At 36.9% G+C, this 24,140-nt stretch overlaps 1 long non-coding RNA gene across 1 annotated transcript; it reads right to left on the bottom strand.

The window, feature by feature from the left end:
• Positions 1 to 1,627: 1,627 nt before the first annotated feature.
• LOC129466002 (uncharacterized) lies at positions 1,628 to 24,140 on the bottom strand. Its single transcript, XR_008652059.2, has 3 exons — positions 24,124 to 24,140; positions 20,672 to 20,860; positions 1,628 to 1,748 (listed from the first exon to the last, which is right to left on the bottom strand). It is a non-coding gene; the product is annotated as an uncharacterized lncRNA (long non-coding RNA).

Here is a 24,140-nt window from a genome sequence, read left to right as displayed (position 1 = left end):
ATAAGCACCTGGGTTGTCTCAAGGTTCAGTCTCTGGGACTTCTAAGCAAACATAATTAGAAGCTAACAATGCAGGGGTGTGCCTGGTGGGAAAGAGACTAAAGGTTATTATTTCATTACTGAAATGTTAATACAAAAGTCTGAAGGAAGTAAAAAAAGAAAAATCTTAAAAATCGGGTACTCAGTTATACTGGGAGTTATTTCAAGGGCTGCTTACTACTATACAGTGCTTAGATCCATTCCTATTCTCTGATCTATTTCTCTGGCCCACTGGTGCTTAACTGGTTTTCAAGCAAGTGTCATAAAACAGTGATATAGTTTGGCTCTGTGTCTCCGCCCAAATCTCATGTTGAATTGTAATCCTCAGTGTTGGGGGAGGGGCCTGGAGGGAGGTGCTTGGATCATGGGGTTGGACTTCCCCCTTGCTGTTCTGCTGAGGGTGAGAGGATGAGTGAGTTCTCAGGAGATCTGAGTGTTTAAAAGTGTGTAGCACCTCCCCCTTAGCTCTCTTCCTCCTGCTCCAGCCGTGTAAGACGTGTCTCCTTCCTCTTCAGCTTTTGCCGTAATTGTAAGATTCCTGAGGCCTCCCCAGCCGTGCTTCCTGTGTAACCTACAGAACTGTGAGTGAATGAACCTCTTTTCTTTTAAATTACCTAGTTTCAGGTGGTTCTCTATAGCAATGCGAGAACAGACCAATACAAGCATATTTACTATCTGTATTTTTAAACCCATTGTTTTTAAAATTAAATTCAATATTCAAAACAAACAAAAATGTACTTTATTGATCTTAACAAATTTAAGAAAAATGAAAAAATACAAGCTGCATATGACATGAACATTCCTGATCTCTTAGAATTTGCATAGTAGAGGGTATATTTTTAAGACTAACACCAGTCAATCTGCCTGCAGTTGCTTATTTTTTCCTCTTAAATCAAGTTATCTAACTTTCAAAGTTTGAAGCAGTTGTTTAACTCATTGTGAACTCTGTGACATCTGAGTCTGGATTCCTTTCATGTTACAAACTTTGGTTTTCTGTCATGAATATAAAGCTCTTCAGTGTAAATTGTAATTATTTTGGGAAAAAGCTGAGAAAATTATACAAAATGTAGGCAGACCCAGGAGAGATAATGCAAGAGGCTGCTCTGTGGCGACAAGAACTGTAAGCCACATAGTAATTATTTCAAAAATTAAAGGATTCCTACATATCTATAGCAATTCCACTACTGAATTAAAAATTAAAACCTAAACCTAATTTGGTTGACAGGTTTACCATTTCTTCTTGTACTACTTCTTGGCATCATCAATTATCCTCAGGTACATAATACTCTCTGGCCAAGTCATCCCTTATGAGGACTATGCCTTTTTATTCATTGTCCTATCAATTATCATTGCATAGAAAATTCTTCAAAGTCTCGATGTCAGACATTGCAGAATCCTCTGGTGGGTTTTAAAATTATATTTAGAAAGTAAAAACCTCTAGCCCATACACAATCTAGAAGATTCTCACTATCTCTCTAGTCACATTTTACACCATCTCTCTATTCCTTTCTTTGGTACAGACACACTGATCTTCACTTCTGTTTTCCACTGTCACTTAGGTAAGTTCACACAGAAAATTACAGAACCTGAACATTTTTAGAAGGTTTTATTCTGAATTGAAAATTCCACATAAAATAAATACAATTGTCATTATTTTATTACATCCTAAAGCTTGCAGTTTTCATTTCTTGGTTTCTTATATGGCAGGGTCTGAAATAGAAAAATACATTGTATCTTGAGAAAGAGTAAGCAAATAATTTATACTTTACATATTTATAGGGTTTAGGATACATTATCCAGAAATATGGCATCTTGGCATATTGGATATTTTAAGCTGAAGGAATTTGAGATATGATAAGTGCAGAAAGGTCTTTCTGACCTTCCCCTGAAGCAGATTGAAAATCCTAGGAAAGATTTTCTGATCCTCCCATGAAGCAGGTCATATAAGCCCCTCATGTGAGAAGTGCCCCTACTATCCCCTGAGTAAAGGAGTATCCTTAATCTCCTGAGACAGAAGTATACAGAGGCTGTCTGTACAAACAGGCAATGCCAAGTTTTCTGCAGTATAAGTACGTACACCCTTTGTCTTAGGATAAAGGAAACTTTTTATCCTTGTATATTTCTTGTATCCACATTTCTCCACCACCCTCCATTCTTCATCAAACCTACTATTAAAAACAAACAAATTTACAAGAAAAAAATCAAACAACCCCATCAAAAAGTGGGCAAAGGATATGAACAGACACTTCTCAAAAGAAGACATTTATGCAGCCAACAGACACATGGAAAAAATGCTCATCATCACTGGCCATCAGAGAAATGCAAATCAAAACCACAATGAGATACCATCTCACACCAATTAGAATGACTATCATTAAAAAGTCAGGAAACAACAGGTGCTGGAGAGGATGTGGAGAAACAGGAACACTTTTACACTGTTGGTGGGACTGTAAACTAGTTCAACCATTGTGGAAGACAGTGTGGCTATTCCTCAAGGATCTAGAACTAGAAATACCATTTGACCCAACAATCCCACTACTGGGTATATACCCAAAGGATTATAAATCATGCTACTATAAGCACACATGCACACGTATGTTTATTGTGGCACTATTCACAATGCCAAAGACCTGAAACCAACCCAAATGTCTATCAATGATAGACTGGATTAAGAAAATGTGGCACATATACACCATGGAATACTATGCAGCCATAAAAAAGGATGAGTTCCTGTCCTTTGTAGGGACATGGATGAAGCTGGAAACCATCATTCTGAGCAAACTATGGCAAAGACAGAAAACTAAACACCTCATGTTCTCACTCATAGGGTGGGAATTGAACAATGAGAACACTTGGACACAGGGTGGGGAACATCACACACCTGGGCCTGTTGTGGGGTGGCAGAGAGTGGGGAGGGATAGCATTAGGAGAAATGTCTAATGTAAATGACGAGTTAATGGGTGCAGCACACCAACATGTCACATGTATGCATATGTAACAAACCTGTACATTGTGCACAGGTACCCTAGAACTTAAAGTATAAAAAAAAAATTCCAGGCCGGGCGCGGTGGCTCACGCTTGTAATCCCAGCACTTTGGGAGGCCGAGGCGGGCGGATCACGAGGTCAGGAGATCGAGACCACGGTGAAACCCCGTCTCTACTAAAAATACAGAAAATTAGCCGGGCGTGGTGGTGGGCGCCTGTAGTCCCAGCTACTCGGAGAGGCTGAGGCAGGAGAATGGCGTGAACCCGGGAGGCGGAGATTGCAGTGAGCCGAGATTGCGCCACTGCACTCCAGCCTGGGCGACAGAGCGAGGCTCCGTCTCAAAAAAAAAAAAAAAAAAAAAAAAAAAAAAAAAAAAAAAAAATTCCAGTTTAACTGTTACTTCAAGTCTTCATTCCCTAATGAAGGCTCAGTGTCATGGAAAACTTACATTAAATATATGTGTATGGTTTTCTCTTGTTAATCTGTCATTTGTTACAGGGGCCCCAGCCAAGGAACCTAAGAAGGAAAATATAAAGTCCCTCCCTAATATCTATGGGATAAATACCATATAGTTAATAAAACTGTTTTGTGTTAATAAAACTTAGTCCTACAGTATATATTTATGAATTTAAAGGAGATTATAACACATACACACATGTGTTTTCTCTGTACCCTAAAAATATCAGCTTGTAATCAAATGAACAGTGTTTTCCACTTTTTATAAATAAGTATAGTATATCTTCTTGGAAACTATAGGATTTGTTACAATTGTTCTCTTATGAAAGTTTTATCTACTAATTGTCATTGAATACTTCACAAGCCAGCTGTCACCTAATTACAGAACCTAAAAATATTTTAGAAGGTTTTACTCTGAATTGAAACCTCCACATAATAAATGCAATTGCCATTATTTTTTTAAATCTTCAAACTTGTAGTTTTTTTTTTTAACTTGGTTTCATATATAGCAGGGTCTGAAATAAGAAAAATATGGTGTAAGCAACAGATGAGAATAGAAAACAAAATTAAATCCTTTTGGGAAAAAAATGATTCCGAAAATTTGAGTGAATAAACAATGTCCATAATGCCACTTTCTCACGTGGCACTCACTATTTTCATGTAACCATGTGCAACTCTTGAAGCTAGAAAGTGAAATACAATGTTCTGGTTTACTTCAATAGAAAATGAAAAACCTATCTTTGTTTATTTCTAAATCAGTTACCTCTGGAATAATATGTCATTAATTCTGGAAGATACTTGCCTTTGTCATTTTGTGAAAGACTGTCCTCCATAATAAAGAAATATTATTAGTAAGTTGGATAGAATAACACACATTGTAAAAAATGTTAGTTGTTGTAGTGTCTGCAAATGCAAACCACCTTATGTAAAAAAATGCTATTACTTACAAAATGTTAAACTTATAATATCTACAAACAGTAATTGTCACATTAGATATTTCAATATCCATATACCCATTATAAAGCAAAATAGTTTGTATCTAGTGCTGGTACATTAAATGGATTGGAATTGATTTGTTATAACAGGATAAGATAAACTATAGCCTAATATAGATAAATGACTTCCAAGTATAGCTCAGATATTGGCTGTATGTTTGTGTTTAGATTTTGCTGAACATTTGAGAGAATAGAAGGAGGTTCTTTTACAGCACCATAGCAAATAATTTAACCATCTCTGTTTTTATGATTCTTTCATCAATTAGTACCCTTACAAATCTCTCACTCTACAGTTTCTCTACAGGACCTCCTCATTCTTTTTGGCCATTTTGCAGATTCACATACATTTTTATCTTTATCCCTCAACCAACCTATGTTTTTTTCTGTTAAATTCCATATTCTATTCACAGTACATATGGAACATTTTAGCTGCCTCTTTGTTTCACTGCTGCTTTGAAAGCCAAGCCTTACAAGACCTTAGATTTTATAGTCAAAACCAATTATCAAGATATTTTCAAAACCAATGTTATGCATACTCAAGATAAATTATAACACTCTTAAGACAAATGGTTACATTCAAATGTGTGTGGATTTATCATTAACAGACTTTATATTTCAGTACAGTGCTTGAATTACATAATAATCGAGCAGATAGTACATGGTATTCTATATACAACCCATCCCCACAGAAATTCTTCTATTTTTATTTTGCATTAATGTAGTATACTTGTTACAACTAACACGCTGATATGGATAATTATTATTAATTATAGTACATCATTTACTTTAGGGCTCATTGCGTTCTAGAGTTCCTTGTGTTATGACATGTATATTGCCATGTATTCACCATTACAGTTTCATACAGAATAGTTTCCCCACCCTAAAAATTCCCTGTGTTCTACCTGTTCATCCCTTTCTTCCCTCCTAGAGAATGCCTGGCAACCAGTAATGTTTTTACAGTCTTTATAGTTTGAGCTTTTTCTTGATGTCATATAGTTGGATTTATGCATTATATTGCTTTTTCAGTATGGTTTCTTTCACTTAGCAGTATGTATTTACCATTCGTTCATGTCTTTTAAAGGCTTAACAGCTCATTCCTTTTTATTCTGAATAATATTCCATTGTGGATATACCAGAGTATATCCATTTGTTAATTAAAAGACATCTTTGTTAATAAATATAGTAGTATATTTATTATACACTAGTATGGGGTAATTTTGTGTAAGGCTGCTATAAGCATTCCTATGTCCAGGTTATTGCACAGACATCATTTTTACTTCATTGAGTAAATACCATAGGAGCTATGTTAATGCAATGGTGAAAGTTCCTTGTGTTGGGGGCGGGGCAGTGTTCTATACTCCTATATTTAAGTCTCAGTCTTACAGTGTTCTTGTGGACTGGGCTGTAATCTTTAAGAGTGCTTCTCAGCATTTTTCCCCTTAGGTGAAAGAGAAAGGCTAAAAGGGGCTGGAACGGGGTAACTTCCCTTCCTCTAAGTGAGACAAAGCTTTGGTGAAATCTTTTCATGAGCTTATGTAGGAGCATGATGCCTTTCCTTATAAGGAAGATATGATGCTTTTCCATATAAGGAAAATATGATGCCTTTCCTTATTTATAAGGGTCATGGCCAGCACTCCTATAACAAAAGAGAGGTTAAGAGAAAAGCATAACAACTTTATTTAATCAAAGTTTTATGTGACATAGGAGACTTCATAAATGAAGACTCAAAGACTTAGGAAAAACTTCCTATTTAAATTCTTAGGTTCCACAATAAATGGTCAGCTGCGTAGAAATATGATTGGACAACAGACTATAATCTAATGGTAATAAACTGAGGGAGAATCCAGCAAGGCCTCTGTTTAGGTCCTCCTTGTCTTCTCTTTGTATCATTGTTTCCTCCCCACATATGGGGGAAGACCCTTCTGGAATGAACATCTTCAAGGCAGAAGGGAGAAGAGAGAGACTGATAGTCTGGCACTGTGTCTCTACCCAAATTTCATCTTGAATTGTAACCAGAATTTTAATCCCCATGTATTGGGGAAGGGACATTGTGGTGAAACAGGATACTTCTCTTGACCCTTTCATGGGACTCGCAAAGAGGTTGGTTCGTTTACTCAGGTCACAGCTCTCAACCCCTTGCAGGAGGGGGAGCACACAGGTGAGTGAGTTCAGAGGACAGGATGAGCACTTCTGGGCAACTAGCAGGAACAGAACTCTGTGCAGGCCCGCGGCAGCATCTAAGGGTTTCCCGTGACCTCAGAGCCCTAGAGGGCATGTGTGACAGTATGTTCCTTTAGCTTTGTCATCTGTGGATGGCTTAAGTGTTAAACAGCTTAGTGGAGGGTCAGTGTGACTGCCTCTTGCACCTTCACTCAGGTCCTTGTTTGGCGTCCAGGAAGAATCAGGTCACATGAACGAATTGAAGGGTGGTAAATGTAGAAGATTTTATTGAGTGGTGGAAGTGGCTCTCAGCGGGATGTGAGGCTGGAAAGGGGATAAAGTCTTACCTGGAGTTTGGCCTCATCCTTGGCCGAATTCTTCACTGAGATCTTGCCCTTTTGAAGTCACACTCTTTCTTTAAAGTCACACTGCTTCTCTCTGATGTCCCAGATGTTTCTTCTCTTCTCTCTTCTACCACACTGCTGGTGGAGCCTGGGGTTTTTATGGTACAGGATCAGGGGCAGAGTGAGCCAGGGTGGTTTTGGAAAAGGCAACAATTGGGCAGGAAAACAGGAACGTGTGTTTTCACTTTGGGCAGTAGGTCCAGGCTTATGGGTGTGGCCCTTGCTGGGGACCACTCTCTTCTACCCAGTTTTTTCCTGCCTCCTGTCCATATCAGTGGGAGGTGATTAGATTAGGGAGGTGGTTCCCCCCATGCTGTTCTCATGGTAGTAAGTTCTCATGAGATCTGATAGTATCATAAAGGCCTTTTCCCCACTTTGCTTGGCACTTCTCCTTCCTGCTAACATGTGAAGACGGATATGTTTGCCTCCCCTTCCACCATGATTATAAGTTTCCTGAGGCCTCCCCAGACCTGTGGAAATGTGAATCAATTAAACCTTTTTCCTTTATAAATTACCCATTCTCAGGTATGTTTTTATAACAGTGTGAGAACAGACTAATACAGTGACCTGTTTAATGGTTTGCTTTGGGAAAGAGGAGTTCTAGAGTTTTTGTTTCTATGACCCACCTTGAGGAAGAGCAATGCTAATGCCTATGACTCAATGCAGGGGAGAAAGGGGGGCAGGATACAGGAGGGCAGGAGAAGGTCAGAGTGCTTGTTTCCAAGGCACTTCCAGTGTCCTTGTTCAAAATACTCCGCATGCCAAGGTGCCATACTTTGGGGAATCATATTATGAACCCCAACACTGGGTAGGTATTTGTTGTGGAGATCTCTGGGGGCTTTTTTCAAAATGATTACTTTTTCTCTGGGTGTATGTCAAAATGATTATTGTATCTGCCTCCTGGTGAAGCGCAAGGAAATTCTACTCTGATCTTCATCATGAGAACATATCAGGGCAAGTGAAAGGAAAACCAACAAAAAGGGCTGATGTGGGAAGGGATTTAGACTGGGTACCTGGGAGTTTTTAACTGTCAAGCTAATTAGTATTCAACTTCCAACTGTTTCTTGAAGTTACTCTTTTGAGTGTTCTATTGTTGCCTACGTGGTCCAGCAGCTTCTGCTTCAGATGAACTGCTTTGTATTCTCTGTATTTTGGGGTGGTGACTTATAGTGTGACCTCAGTTCTCTCACTGATCTCATTAATGTTGTTGATTTTCAGTTTTTTCAGCTTTTTTCTGTCATGAGGTTGGAAGTGATGACTTACACAATCTTTACATGTTGGAATGGAAATTGGAAGTCTTTCAAATGTATTATTTTATTTTATTTTTATTTTTTGTAGAGACAGGGTCTCTTCCACACCCAGGCTGGAATGGAGTGGTGCAAGCATAGCTCACTGCAGCCTTGACCTCCTAGGATTCTCCTACGTCAGCCTTCTAAGTAGCTAGGACTATAGGCATGCACAAAAATGCTTGGCTAATTTTTTTTTAAATTTTTTTTGCAGAGGCAGGGTGTATTAGCCAAGGTTTTCTAGAGGGACAAAACTAGTAGGAGATATATATATACACACACACAGACACACACACATATATATACGATGTTATTAAGTATTAACTCACATGATCAAAACAGTCCCACAATATGCTGCCTGCAAGCTGAGGAGCAAGGAAAGCCAGTCCACCCAAAACTGAAGAACTTGGAGTCTAATGTTCAAGGGCAGGAAGGATACAGCATGAGAGAAAGACGTAGGCTGGGAGGCTAGGCCAGTCTAGTTTATTCATGTTTTTCTGCCTGTTTTATATTCTTGCCACACTGGAAGCTGATTAGATGGTGCCCACCCAGATTAAAGATGGGTCTGCCTTTCCCATATCATTGATTCAAATATGAATTTCCTTTGGCAACTCCCTCACAGACACACCCAGCATCAATACTTTGCATCCTACAATCCAACCAAGTTGACACTCAGTATTAACCAACACACAGGGTCTTACTATGTTGCCCATGCTGGTCTCAGAGTACTGGTCTCAAGTGACCCTCCTATCTCTGGCTCCCAGAGTGCTGACATTTAAATGTAATTTTAATAGCGTTTTTTTGGTCTTTGCTCAGAAGAAGAAGCATGTGGTAAAAGAAGAGGCAGATCAATATTGCCTGTAAAATTCATATATTGAATATAGGTCTAGTATAATATACTACTAGCAGCTCATACAGTGAACAACACCAAGGTAGTGAGTTTCTATTTTTCTTTAAACCAGTGACCAAAATGGGTTTAATATTCTCCTCAGCTTGACTGATCTTTAAGTTAAGTTCCTTTCTGATTCCAAGCCCTTTACTTTCATTATATAGAGCATTTGCTTTATTAATAGAAAACAGATAGTTGTAAATTCTTTACCAGTCTCTTTGACCTGTAAATCTTTCTTATTTATTTATTTATTTATTATTATTATTATTATTATACTTTAAGTTTTAGGGTACGTGTGCACAGTGTGCAGGTTTGTTACATATGTATCCATGTGCCATATTGGTGTGCTGCACCTATTAACTCGTCATTTAGCATTAGGTATATCTCCTAATGCCATCCCTCCCCCCTCCCCCCACCCACAACAGTCCCTGGAGTCTGATGTTCCCCTTCCTGTGTCCACGTGTTCTCATTGTTCAATTCCCACCTATGAGTGAGAACATGAGGTGTTTGGTTTTTTGTCCTTACGATAGTTTACTGAGAATGATGGTTTCCAGCTTCATCCATGTCCCCACAAAGGACATGAACTCATCATTTTTTATGGCTGCATAGTATTCCATGGTGTATATGTGCCACATTTTCTTAATGCAGACTATCGTTGTTGGACATTTGGGTTGGTTCCAAGTCTTTGCTATTGTGAATAGTGCCACAATAAACATACGTGTGCATGTGTCTTTATAGCAGCATGATTTATAGTCCTTTGGGTATATACCCAGTAATGGGATGGCTGGGTCAAATGGTATTTCTAGTTGTAGATCCTTGAGGAATAGCCACACTGACTTCCACAATGGTTGAACTAGTTTACAGTCCCACCAACAGTGTAAAAGTGTTCCTATTTCTCCACATCCTCTCCAGCACCTGTTGTTTCCTAACTTTTTAATGATTGCCATTCTAACTGGTGTGAGGTGGTATCTCATTGTGGTTTTGATTTGCATTTCTCTGATGGCCAGTGATGAGGAGCATTTCTTCATGTGTTTTTTGGCTGCATAAATGCATAAATGTCTTCTTTTGAGAAGTGTCTGTTCATGTCCTTTGCCTACTTTTTGATGGGGTTGTTTGTCTTTTTCTTGTTAATTTGTTTGAGTTCATTGTAGATTCTGGATATTAGCCCTTTGTCAGATGAGTAGTTTGCAAAAATTTTCTCCCATTTTGTAGGTTGCCTGTTCACTCTGATGGTAGTTTCTTTTGCTGTGCAGAAGCTCTTTAGTTTAATGAGATCCCATTTGTCAATTTTGGCTTTTGTTGCCATTGCTTTTGGTGTTTTAGACATGAAGTCCTTGCCCACGCCTATGTCCTGAATGGTATTGCCTAGGTTTTCTTCTAGGGTTTTTATGGTTTTAGGTCTAACATGTAAGTCTTTAATCCATCTTGAATTAATTTTTGTATAAGGTGTAAGGAAGGGATCCAGTTTCAGCTTTCTACATATGGCTAGCCAGTTTTCCCAGCACCATTTATTAAATAGGGAATCCTTTTCCCATTGGCTGTTTTTGTCAGGTTTGTCAAAGATCAGATAGTTGTAGATATGCGGCATTATTTCTGAGGGCTCTGTTCTGATCCATTGATCTATGTCTCTGTTGTGGTACCAGTACCATGCTGTTTTGGTTACTGTAGGCTTGTAGTATAGTTTGAAGTCAGGTAGCGTGATGCCTCCGGCTTTGTTCTTTTGGCTTAGGATTGACTTGGTGATGTGGGCTCTTTTTTGGTTCCATATGAACTTTAAAGTAGTTTTTTCCAATTCTGTGAAGAAAGTCATTGGTAGCTTGATGGGGATGGCATTGAATCTATAAATTACCTTGGGCAGTATGGCCATTTTCACGATATGGATTCTTCCAACCCTTGAGCATGGAATGTTCTTCCATTTGTTTGTATCCTCTTTTATTTCATTGAGCAGTGGTTTGTAGTTCTCCTTGAAGAAGTCCTTCACATCCCTTGTAAGTTGGATTCCTAGGTATTTTATTCTCTTTGAAGCAATTGTGAATGGGAGTTCACTCATGATTTGGCTCTCTGTTTGTCTGTGATTGGTGTACAAGAATGCTTGTGATTTTTGTACATTGATTTTGTATCCTGAGACTTTGATGAAGTTGCTTATCAGCTTAAGGAGATTTTGGGCTGAGACAATGGGGTTTTCTAGATATACAATCATATCATCTGCAAACAGGGACAATTTGACTTCCTCTTTTCCTAATTGAATACCCTTTATTTCCTTCTCCTGCCTGATTTCCCTGGCCAGAACTTCCAGCACTATGTTGAATAGGAGTGGTGAGAGAGGGCATCCCTGTCTTGTGCCAGATTTCAAAGGGAATGCTTCCGGTTTTTGTCCATTCAGTATGATATTGGCTGTGGGTTTGTCATAGATAGCTGTTATGATTTTGAGATATGTCCCATCAATACCTTATTTATTGAGAGTTTTTAGCATGAAGGGTTGTTGAATTTTGTCAAAGGCCTTTTCTGCATCTATTGAGATAATCATATGGTTTTTGTCTTTGGTTCTGTTTATATGCTGGATTACATTTATTGATTTGCATATGTTGAACCAGCCTTGCATCCCAGGGATGAATCCCACTTGATCATGGTGGATAAGCTTTTTGATATGCTGCTGGATTCAGTTTGCCAGTATTTTATTGAAGATTTTTGCATCAATTCTCATCAAAGATATTGGTCTGAAATTCTCTTTTTTGGTTGTGGCTCTGCCGGGCTTTGGTATCAGGATGATGCTGGCCTCATAAAATATGTTAGGGAGGATTCCCTCTTTTTCTGTCGATTGAAATAGTTTCAGAAGGAATGGTACCAGTTCCTCCTTGTACCTCTGGTAGAATTCAGCTGTGAATCCAACAGGTCCTGGACTCTTTTTGGTTGGTAAGCTATTGATTATTGCCACAATTTCAGAGCGTGTTATTGGTCTATTCAGAGATTCAACTTCTTCCTGGTTTAGTCTTGGGAGGGTGTATTTGTGGAGGAATTTATCCATTTCTTCTAGATTTTCTAGTTTATTTGCGTAGAGGTGTTTGCAGTATTCTCTGATGGTAGATTGTATTTCTGTGGGATCGGTGGTGATATCCCCTTTATCATTTTTTATTGCATCTATTTGATTCTTCTCTCTTTTCTTCATTAGTCTTGCTAGTGGTCTATCAATTTTGTTGATCTTTTCAAAAAACCAGCACCTGGATTCATTAATTTTTTGAAGGGTTTTTGTTTCTCTATTTCCTTCAGTTCTGCCCTGATTTTAGCTATTTCTTGCCTTCTGCTGGCTTTTGAATGTGTTTGCTCTTGCTTTTCTAGTTCTTTTAATTGTGATGTTAGGGTGTCAATTTTGGATCTTTCCTGCTTTCTCTTGTGGGCATTTAGTGCTATAAATTTCCCTTAACACACTGCTTTGAATGTGTCCCAGAGATTCTGGTATGTTGTGTCTTTGTTCTCGTTGGTTTCATAGAACATCTTTGTTTCTGCCTTTATTTCGTTATATACCCAGTAGTCATTCAGGAGCAGGTTGTTCAGTTTCCATGTAGTTGAGCGGTTTTGAGTGAGTTTCTTGATCCTGAGTTCTAGTGTGATTGCACTGTGGTCTGAGAGACAGTTTGTTATAATTTCTGTTCTTTTACATTTGCTGAGGAGAGCTTTACTTCCAACTATGTGGTCAATTTTGGAATAGGTATGGTGTGGTGCTGAAAAAAATGTATATTCTGTTGATTTGGGGTGGAGAGTTCTGTAGATGTCTATTAGGTCATCTTGTAGCAGAGCTGAGTTCATTTCCTAGGTATCCTTGTTAACTTTCTGTCTTGTTGATCTGTCTATTGTTGTAAATCTTTCTTAAAGCCTCTGGCTAGCTTTATAACCCAGGGTTGTGTTTCTTAAGGACTGGAAATATCTCTTTGAAATGCAATCCCTAAGAATAATTGCACTCCTGCGGGGCGCGGTGGCTCACGCTTGTAATCCCAGCCCTTCGGGAGGCCGAGGTAGGCAGATCACGAGGTCAGGAGATCGAGACCACGGTGAAACCCTGTCTCTACTAAACATACAAAAACTTAGCTGGGCGTGGTGGCGGGCGCCTGTAGTCCCAGCTACTCAGAGAGGCTGAGGCAGGAGAATGGCGTGAACCCGGGAGGCGGAGCTTGCAGTAAGCCGAGATCGCGCCACTGCACTCCAGCCTGGGTGACAGAGCGAGACTCCGTCTCAAAAAAAAAAAAAAAAAGAATAATTGCACTCCTATTTCCCAGTCTCTGTGGGAGAATACAAGCCTTACTTAAGTGATACCTGGCTCCAAATTGTTAAAAGTAATGGCAAAAACTGCCATTACTTTTGCACCAGTCTATAAAACTACCCTCTGTCATGAAAAGAAAGTTGACTTTTCCTTTGGGAAAAGCTAATTAGCAAACAAGGAGAACCTATGTTTTCACTCTCACTCCAGTGCCTTAAAATCCTCCTACCCTTTGTTTCTGTTGAGTGAGCTCAGACTCAGTTCTGATCTTTTTCCCCATTGGAATGTCTCATACACAGGAGAAGGGAGAAAAGTGAGGGAAAGGGAGAGGATGATGACTGAATAGCAATAAAACTTGATAAAGTGGTACAACTTTGAGGGGCAGTGAAAAACATTCTCTGCATTGTCAAATTTTAGCAAGAATCCTAGTAAGTAGTGAGGAATTATTGTTTAATGGGTACAGCCTTTCAATTTCGGATGATGAAAAATTTCTAGAAATGGATGGTTGGGATGGTTGCACAAAAATGTAAATGTTCTTAATGTTTATGAAATATACACTTAACAATAGTTTAAGATGGTGATCTTTGTTTTGTATGTTTATCACAATAAAAATAAAATAATGCTGCTAAGTGAGTTTAACCAGAATTCCCCATTCTCAATATCGAATCACCCTCAATATCTAATCCCCTCATCCTCCAACATTCCCGAGGTGATGTCTGATCACCCTCGCCTGTCTTTAGAGAGAGTTTTGTTAGGTTGGTTTAGCCAGAATTCCCCTTTATCCTCAATGTTTCCTCTCAGTAATTGTCCATACACAGATGTCTACCCTGCTCCTTGGCTACCAATTTTTATTTTTCTTTGTTGTAAAGTTGAGCTCACTCTGTCTTCCCGCCTTTAAGACCTCATTGCAGAGGCTTCTATACCTGTCTCAATAGACACCACTTAAAGTCTTCCTTATCATCTTTAACAAGTGTCATAAGTAACTTTTTTCCTTAATAGTAGTGTTAGAACTGTAAGTGGAAGATAATAAAGTATATATGAATGCACAGTAGAGCTCTACAGAGTTTTATAGAATTTAGTTTTCCAAGGAGTGATTCAGTCTAACATGTAAAAATATAAATAAATATGAAACCATTAGACGTAAGTTATGCAAATACATCATTTGTTTTATTGTATAATGTAAAAGTCTTTGGTCATTTACCAAATATGAGGCTGCTTCAATTTTCTTATGTTTATTAGGTTGAGCCATAAGAAATTGCCTTTTATGTAGGGAAAAGTAGCTAAGTATTTGAAATTTACTTTCAGTTAACTGAAATACACTCCAATTAAAATAATGGTGTTCCACCCAGGAAATTCATCACAAAAAGATATTTGCCTAGGCACATTGTCATCATTGTCATCTAGTTATTCAAAGTTAAGACAAAGGAAACAATCTTAAGAGCTGTGAAACAGAAGCACCAGGTAACCTACAAAGGAAAAGCTGTCAGATTAACGGCAGATTTCTCACCAGAAACCTTACAAGCTGGAAGGAATTGGGGCCCTATCTTCATCCTCCTCAAACAAAACCAATTATCTGCCAAGAATTTTGTATGCAGTGAAGCTAAGCATCATATACGAAGTAAAGATAGAGTCTTTTTCAGACAAACAAATGCTGAGAGAATTCGCCATTACCAAGACACCACTACATGAACTGCTAAAGGGAGCTCTAAATCTTTAAATAAATCCTGGAAACACATCAAAACAGAACCCTTTAAAGCATAAATTGTACAAAATGTATACAACAAAACTACAAGTTAAAAAGGAAAAACAGAAAGAAGAAAAACAAAGAACAAAGGCAACAAAGAGCACAATGAATACAACAGTACCTCACATTTCAATACTAACATTGAATGTAAATGCCTGAATGCTCTACTTAAAAGATACATAACTTAAAAGATACGGTGAGTTTCATACCAGGGATGCAGGGATGTTTTAACATACACAAGTTAATAAATGTGAAACACCATATAAACAGAATTAAAAACAAAAATCACATGATCACTTCAATAGATGCAGCAAAAGCATTCAACAAAATCCAGCATCCCTTTATGATTAAAACTCTTCGCAAAATCAGCATACTAGGGACATATGTTAATGTAATAAAAGCCATCTATGACAAACCCATAGCCAACATAATACTAATGGGGAAAAGTTGAAAGCATCCCCTCTGAGAACTGGAACAAGACAAGGTTGCCCACTCTCACTACTCCTCTTCAACATAGTTCTAGATGTTCTAGCCAGAGCAATCAGACAAGAGAAAGAAAGGACATCCAAATCAGTAAAGAGGAAGTCAAGCTGCCACTGTTTGCTAATGATATGATTGTTTATCTTGAAAACCCCAAGGACTCCTCTAGAAAGCTCCTAGAACTGATAAAAGAATTCAGAAATGTTTCCAGATACAAGATTAATGTACATAAATGAGTATCTCTTCTATACACCAGCAGCGACCAAGCGGCAGAATCAAATCAAGAGCTCAATCCCTTTTGTAATAGCTGCAAAAAAAAAAAAAAAAAAAAAAAAAAAACTTAGACATATACCTAACCAAGGAGTTAAAAAATCTCTACAAGGTAAACTACAAAACACTGATAAAAGATATCATAGATGACACAAACAAATTGAAACACATCCCATGTTCATGGATGGATAGAATCAATATTGTGAAAATGGCCATAATGCCAAAAACAATCTACAAATTCATGTGATCCCCATCAAATTATCACCATCAGTCTTCACAGAATTAGAAAAAAAATTCTAAAATTCATATGGAACCAAAAAAAGAGCCCATATAGCCAAAGGAAGTCTAAGCAAAAAGAACATATCTGCAATCATTACACTATCTGATTTCAAACTATACTATAAGGCCATAGTCACCAAAACAGCGTGGTACTGGTATAAAAATAGGCACATAGGCCAATGGAACTGAATAGAGAAAGCAGAAATAAGTGCAAATACTTAAGAGCCAGCTCATCTTTAACAAAGCAAACAAAAACGTAAAGTGGTGAAAGGACAGCCTTTTCAACAAATGGTGCTGCGATAACTGGCTAGCTACCTGTAGGAAAATGAAACTCAATCCTCATCTCTCACCTTATACAAAAATTGACTTGAGCTGGATTAAGGACTTAAACCTAAGACCTGAAACTATACAAATTCTAGAAGATAACATTGGAAAAACCCTTCTAGACATTGGATTAGGCAAGGATTTCATGACCAAGAACCCAAAAGCAAATGCCATAAAAACAAAGACAAATAGCTAGGACCTAATTAAAGTGAAGGGCTTTTGCATGGTAAAAGAAACAGTCAGCAGAATAAACAGCCAACCCACAGAGTGGGAGAAAATCTTCACAATCCATACATCTGACAAAAGACTAATATCTGGACTCTACAATGAACTCAAACAAATCAGTAAGAAAAAAAAATCCCATCAAAAAGTGGGCTAAAGACACGAATAGACATAAATAGATAATTCTTAAAAGAAGATATACAAATGGCCAAGAAACATATGAAAAGTGTTCAATATTACTAATGATCAGGGAAATGCAAATCAAAATCACAATGTGATACCATCTGACTCCTGCAAAAATGGCCATAATCAAAAAATCAAAAAATACTAGATTCTGGCATGGATGCAGTGAACAGAGAATACTTCTACACTGCTGTTGGGAATGTAAACTAGTACAGCCACTATGGAAAACAATGTGGAGCTTTTTTAAATAACTAAAAGTAGAACTACCATTTGATCCAACAATCCCACTACTGGGTATCTACTCAGAGGGAAAGAAGTCATCAGTTGAAAAAGATACTTGAACACGCGTGTTTACAGCAGCACAATTCACAACTGCAAACTTGTAGAACCATGTGTACACACACATGCATAGATACATATATACCAGTTTTTTTACTCATTCACTGATTGATGGGCATTTGGGATGGTTCCACAAGTTTGCAATTGTGAATTGTGCTTCTGTAAACATGCGTGTGCAAGTATCTTTTTTGACTGATGACTTCTTTCCCTCCAAGTAGATACCCAGTAGTGGGATTGTTGGATCAACAATATATATGAATAATGGAATACTATGCATCTGTAAAAAGGAATGAATTAACAGCATTGACAGTGACCTGTATGAAATTAGAGACTATTATTCTAAGTGAAATAACTCAGGAATGGAGAATCAAACATTGTATGTTCTCACTGATATGTAGGAGCTAAGTTATGAGGATGTAAATGCATAGAATGATGCAGTGGATTTGGGGGACTTAGGTGGAAGAGGAGAAGGACGGCAAGAGATAGAAAACTAAAAATATGGTGCAGTGTAAACTGCCCGGGTGATGGGTGCACCAAAACCTCACAAATCACCACTACAGAACTTACTCATGTAACCAAATACCACCTGTACCCCAGTAAGTTATGAAAAAATAAGTAAATAATAAAATAATGGTCTTCCTTTAAGAGTAATTTTGGCAGCATCTTCATGATTTAGCATTTTGTATATTATAAAATGTGATAGTAGATATTATAATTAATAACTATCCAATGAGTTGTTAAGGCCCAGTTGGATTAGTGTCACAATTTTGTGAAAGACAATTACTTTAAGAGTAATTTCTGATTTTCTGTCCCTCTGAATTTATCCTCATATGTAAAGAAAAACATTGTCTCCCAAATAACATCTAGTATTCCAGAAATAAACAGAACAGATGCACGTACAGCTGAAGATAACACATAAATATGCATTTCAATCATTTGTCTCTTACCTATTTTTGCAATTGTAAATTATGGTCTTTTTAAATTAGAGTAGACAATAGATGGTGAAGAGTTAGTTTAAGTGATGTTTCCTTTAATATAGACTACTGTGCCAACTGATCTCTCACTACAACAATTTACTCACTCACTACAACAATTTATTTACTGCATTAAAATACATTGGATTAAATAGGCATTTCAGCCACATTTGCATATCATGAGTCTGACTTTAGCAGGATGGCACTGTAGTGTACTCACCCTATCTAAAAGAAAGAAGAATGATGGATAATGTGAGCCTGGTAAGAAAACGTACTCGAAAATGACAAGATTCAGCATAAGAAATTCAATTTCTATCCTGTTTTCTTTTGTGGGAAAAAATATCCATGGATTTAATCATAATGTGATTTTAACAAAAATGAGTTTCACAGAGAGCAAACTAATGTCCTGGTGAAGTTCATTAGCGTCTTCTTATATACGTCATTATGTTTGTAAATAAAACTATGTGTGTGTGTGTGTGTGTGTGTGTGTATCTACTCACACACACATAGACCATACATACAGCAGGGAATAATATTCAGTGGGTCTTTGATGAATGAGAGTGTTGGGGTTCAGAGAATGGTATCTTGAAGTATGGTGCTTTGGCACGCTGAGTACTTTGAATTGAAGGATGTTGGAAGTGCCTCAGAAACAAACTAAAACTTTTTGTAAAAATTTTAACAGTTACAAAATTATGACAGTGAAAGGGATCTGATCAAACCAACACCACCTTGCCTTTAACCTCCAAACTGCCCTTAGGTATTCTTGGGCTTGGGCCAAGCTCACTTTGGAAGAAATGTTGCTTATAGTTTAAATGATAATAGCCCATCCCCAAAACTAAACTACCTATGTAAAACTAATAAACGACCACCACATTAGGAGGATGAGAGGAGCCTGAATTCTGCTAATGTGTAGACATAAATGATTTCTAGCCATTATTCTAGAGGTTACAAGATTTGCAACTTCCCTAATTATGCCTGCAGATAACATCACTATTGTAGAACCTTAGACTGGCTTTTTGGGTGAGATGTCTTTCAGGTTTTTGCATTTTGGATGACTGATCACTCAACTCCCCTTGCTTCTACCCAGACCCCCAACCCATCCTGTAGCCCCACCAAGGAGCTGACTCAGCATGTGCAAGGACCATTTTCCACACCTCTGTGATTACGTTCCCAACCCATCAACAGCACCCATTCCCTTTCCTGCCAAACTGTCTTTGAAAAACCCTAGACTACAAATTTTGGGGGAGGCTGGTTTGAGTAATAATATAACTCCAATATCCCATTCAGTTGATTCCCAGTGAATTAAACTCTTTCTCTATTGCAATTCCTCTGTCTGATAAATTGGCTCTATGTGGGCAGTGGGCATTAATGTAATTGACATCTAGATTTTAGAAGTATAAAATGTTCAGATTATTTTGGCTACCATGTTTTAGTTCTTCATTTTCTATTAAATTGATGTAATTTTGCTGATAATCATAAAAAAGTCTATCATTTTAAATCAGAATATTTGAGGCCCTTAATATAAATGTATGATTAGTGAAGTCAAACTAATTCTTGAAGTGGGGGAATTTCAGTATGTCCTAGAGTGTAATAATATAATCAGATTATTTGGGAAAAAGGTACAAGTACTCATGCACAAACACAATCATACATGTATATATATATTTTTTATATATAAATATATACTATATATGATATACATAAATATATATGAAATATATATACATATACACACACACACACACACACACACACACATATATTTGGCATCTGTGGGAATTGTAAGGTTCAGTAGCTTTCCTTACCCAGCATAAGGATCACAGCCAACACAACTATAACAAAAGACAGGCTAACAAGATAAAAATATCAGAAATTTAATCAAGGTTTCATGTCACATGGAAGCCTTCAGAAACACAGACCCAAAGACTCAAGGAAAACTGTCTATTTTTATGCTTATAAACAATGAAGAATAGACAGACCTAGACATGTAATTGGACAAAAAGGATATGATCTAATGGTAATAAATTGAGGAAACTCAGTTTTCTGAATTTGTGGTACACTTCCTTGCTAACTTCTTTGAACCACCTCTTCTGCTCTTGTCTGCTCTCCCCACAACTGTTCCTAAAGTAACATATTCTGCAACTTCTTCCTGTTTCTATTACTCTCTTCCAAGGAACTGCCTCAATTAGGTTCAAATCAAAGTGGCCAAAGCCAAGCTCTTTTTCTGGATGCACATGTAGCCCACTAGAGATAGATGCTTTCTTGATACAATAATTATAGGTTTTATAATTTAATCTAATGTTTTTCTTTCTTCATCCAGCCATTTCAGGAATTTCCACTGGGTCACTACCCTCAACATTTCCTAATTCTTCTGTTCATATGTGACTTACAATTTCCTTGCCCAGATGCTGACTTTCCAGACTTCTCTCACAACTTCCCGCTCTGGTGCACTGAGTGGCATACAATTTTCTGTTGCTCACTCAGCAAATATTTAGCCAAGAAGTAGGATATCAGTTTTCTCTTTGTAGAGATATCTCCTTCCGCCAAACACATTCGTTTAAAGTAGGACAAAAACATTTCTGAAGAGAGAAAAAAAGATGCATAGTCATAATCTATTAGTCTAATACATCAGAGATTCTAGAGGTTTTTTTTATGTTCTTCTGAAGGCTGGAGGTAGGTGATCAGAAGCTATTATCAGGACATTTGTTTTCTTCTTGTTCTTCAACATAACCAAAATGTATTAGAACACTTGCTTAATCAGAATTATGTCCTAAAAATTTGAGAGAGTAAAATATCTTATGTTAATTATTCCAAGTCTGAAAATAAAGCATGCATTTTTTAAATGGTAATATAATTGCTACTTTCAAGACTCAGCCAAATGGAATCTGTTAGGTGGATCTTATTTTTCTGGGACTTATTGACTGGAATTTATGATATATTTTATAACTATTATGCTATAATAAATATCTACACACATAACTTTTTTATATATACCTTCTTAAAAGTAATGTTTATATCTAATTAAGTTAAAAAAATTTTCACAGTAGAAAGTTATGCCATCCTATTTTTTCCCAAAAGCTGAGTTATTTTTAAAGAAATTATAGATTGAAATACTTAGAATTTATAATGCATTTTGAAGGAGGCTTAAATTATTTTTATAGTTTCATCATTCCACTTTATTCTCTTTTCTCATAGAAAGAAAAATCTAAATTTAAATATTTGACAAAATCTGTGTTTGAGTAGATATATTTAATTTGCTTGTCTGTGTGTGTGTGTGTGTGTGTGTGTGTGTGTGTGAAAGATGACAAGCAGAGAGAGTATGCTGAGTATTTTGGCTAGAAATTATTGAATATTCTATGTTATTTCACCTATCGATGTCAACATTCACTGTTACTGACTCTATTATGTAACAAAACACACCGTTGAAAAAACGTTTCTTGTTTATAGACTAATTCAAGATCAGAATATACATGAGAAAATGCCCCCTATCTACCGGGACCATCAAAATGAAATAAAGAATTCCGAACCTAGAGTATCTTACCATGATAAGGAAGATATAGACTTTAAATATGTTTGATTCCCTGAGACCAATTTAAGAATAAAAAACATGAAACAACAAAACAAAGGGCTTTCTGAAAAAAAAAATAGGGTAGCAACATAAAAAAAATTTAATTGAAATGCAAATTTTATAAAAATACCTATAAAACATTGCATTTTATATATAAAATAGAAAATATACATAGAAATATACACTTTTTCAAAGTGTATATATACTTTTTTAAAAAGCATATATATATATATGCATATACAGAAGTCAGTTGCCTTGCCCAAGATCATACAGGTATTTACGTGATAAAACAGGGACTCTACTTGGTAGATTGACACCAGAGTTCATATTATGGACAATGTTACCTTCCAATTTCCTAATTCTCTTAAAACATCTAATAGCATCTCACCACTTACTTAAAACTTCATATATATATGAATGTATATACTTTTTTTTTTTTTTTGAAACAGTTTCACTCTTGTTGCCCAGGCTGGAGTGCAATGACGCAATCTCGGCTCACTGCAACCTCCGCTTCCCAGGTTCAAGCAATTCTGCCTCAGCCTCCCAAGTAGCTGGGACTACAGGCATGAGCCCCCATGTCTGGCTAATTTTGTATTTTTAGTAGTGACGGGGTTTCTCCATTGGTCAGGTTGGCCTACAAACTTCTGACCTCAGGTGATCTGCCTGCCTCAGCTTCCGAAAGTGCTGGGATTACAGGCGTGAGCCACTGCACCCAGCCCTGTGGCATATATTTTAATCAATATTTTTTTATAAGCAATTTTTAGGCTGATCATGTTTAATTTGCATTTGAACATAAATACCCTCACAATGCACACAGTTTTTCCTCTAATAAAAAAACGCAGAGTTTTAATAATTATTTTGAGTAATGTTGATTTATATTATGGATAATATGATATAAATAGGTGATACAAAATAGGTGTCTTCAATGTATTCAACTACGTAGTTTAAGAGTTGACCCCAATTTTAGTAATAGCTAAAACTTTAACAAAATTTGAAATTTTTAATGGTGCATTGCTTTCAAAACCAACAATAGAAGAGTGATAATGAGAAAACACTTTATAGTAGAAAATAAGAAGCGTTTCTGGAATTATTTCATTATGGCCACAAGTGATTATGGATAGTAGTTAGCAATTGGATACATAAATATTTACTCTGTGGCACTATTTTTATTCGTATAGTCCAATATCAGTGCAATTTTATTATACACTGTCATTTTATGTCTCGTCCCTGTAATGAAAAACAGTAATTTTGTCATTCTGTGGTTAATGGGAAGAGTAGACTTGAGGTAAAGGTTGTTCTCAGGAAACAGAAGCTGAACTTGAACACACATAGCAACAGGGTAAAATCAAGCCTATGAATCAGAATGATGAGGACAATACAGGCTAATGAAAAAAGAGAGAGGGTAAGGATGAGTAATGTCAGAAGGATTAGAAACAAATAGTAAGTAAAGCATATATATTAAAGACTTCAAGTATCCTACTTAAGGAAAGTGAAGTTCTAAGGTCAGTGGTGAGATGCTATTAGATGTTTTAAGAGAATTAGGAAATTGGAAGGTAACATTGTCCATAATAGGAACTCTGGTGCCAATCTACCAAGTAGAGTCCCTGTTTTGTCACTGAACTACCTGTGTGATCTTGGGCAAGGCAACTGACTTCTCTTTGCCTCAAATTTCTCTTCTGTAAAGTAGGAATAATAATTGTACCTATTTCATAATATCATAAAGTTGGATAAACTAATATTTATAATATTTATAAATCTTTAAAAATATGGCCTCTAACACAGTAACTGCTAATTGTATTTGATAAATAAAACATAAAAAAAGCAAATAAAATTTTATTGGCTTTTGGAAAATGAACAGTTTACTGACAAGGCATTGAAATATTTACCTAAGAAATATTGATAGCTGAGTTGATAAAGCTTTTTGGGTGATTTTTCTTACCACTCCTTGGCCAAATGACCATCCACAAGAGGTTTCTGTTGTCCAAATTTATTTTAATCAAAAGACAATATCTTGTTCCCAACTTTCAGTTTGGTATAGTTGTTCAAGTGTCAGGTAATTCTGTGATGGCACATTAATCTATCTAGATTTCTCAGTTTAACTGATACCAAGTCAAGGATTCTCACCATAGATGGGAGAGATTCAATGATGAATCAGCTATCTTAACATGATACTGATGTGAGGATAGGTGAAATGGAATGCCATGCTGAATATCAACATAAAATAGTCAAAATTGAATGATACACACACACACACACACACACACACATACTCACACCCCACTATGGTTTCA

This window comes from Symphalangus syndactylus, chromosome 17 (assembly GCF_028878055.3).
Source record: "Symphalangus syndactylus isolate Jambi chromosome 17, NHGRI_mSymSyn1-v2.1_pri, whole genome shotgun sequence".
NCBI classification, from domain to species: domain Eukaryota; kingdom Metazoa; phylum Chordata; class Mammalia; order Primates; family Hylobatidae; genus Symphalangus; species Symphalangus syndactylus.
This window is presented reverse-complemented; position numbering and strand designations above follow the sequence as displayed.